This window comes from Merops nubicus, unplaced genomic scaffold (genome assembly GCF_000691845.1).
Source record: "Merops nubicus isolate BGI_N331 unplaced genomic scaffold, ASM69184v1 scaffold20718, whole genome shotgun sequence".
NCBI classification, from domain to species: Eukaryota; Metazoa; Chordata; class Aves; order Coraciiformes; family Meropidae; genus Merops; species Merops nubicus.
Window position 1 is genome coordinate 12,203 of NW_008623900.1, and position 1,026 is coordinate 13,228.

Consider the following 1,026-nt stretch of genomic DNA (forward strand, 5'->3'; position numbering starts at 1 on the left):
CCTCACTCCTCCTCCCTTGGGGACAGTGTGCACCTCTGCCAGTGACACCTCTGCTGCCCACTCCATGCCAGGCTATATGTGTCACCTTCTCACAAGTCAAACTTTTTTCTTGACAGATTCGTGCTAGATCTAGGAATACTTTTATTTAAAGCATAAAATTTGTGCTTCAGACTGTTAGAAAACAACAGAAGAACAGTTTAGAAAAACTTCCTTTGCTTAGCCTTCATCTTCCAGCTCTGCCACCATTTATAGCATCATAGAACCATTGAAGGAGTTGGGTTGGAAGGGACTTTCAAGACCGTCTAGTTCCAACCTCCTTGCCACAGGCAGAGACACCTTCCACTAGACCAGGTTGCTCAAAGCTCCATCTGGCCTGGGGTTTGAACACTTCCAGTGATGGAGCATCTACAACCTTCCTGGGCAACCTGGGCCAGTGTCTCACCACCCTCATAGCGAGGAACACTTTCTAATTTCTAAGCCAAATGTTCCCTTTTCCAGTTTGAACCCATTGCACCTTGTCCTATCCCTACACTCTCTGATGAAGAGTTCCCTTCCCAGTTTCCCTGTAGCCCCCTCTTTAACTACCTGAAGGCCACTATAAGGTCTCCCCAGAGTCTTCTCTTCCCATGTATCATGTTAATTGTAATTACTTACACTGGAGCTTGTGAATGACCAGAGATAGGACCCTGGGCTTGGTTTAGTGAATTTTAGTATGGGAGCGTGCTGAAGTGGCACGAAGTGGCAGAGCTGCTCCAGTGAGGATATGCCTGAACCTTGAGGACTAGCAGGAGCTTCAGCTCCCAGTGAGACTGCTGGTGGTGGTGCTGGTGGGTTTGTGCTGTGGGTACATCAGCTGGAAGCATCATCAGAGACCACAGAGCAGTGTCCACACAGTCCAGTACTGACCATCGCTACCAGCACAGGCTTGTCCAAGAACAAGACCTGGTGGCCCGTGAGACTCCAAGCCACCAACCCAGGTGCAAGCTGAGCCAGGGTGGCCCACGGCTGAGCTTTGCTGTCTGCTCC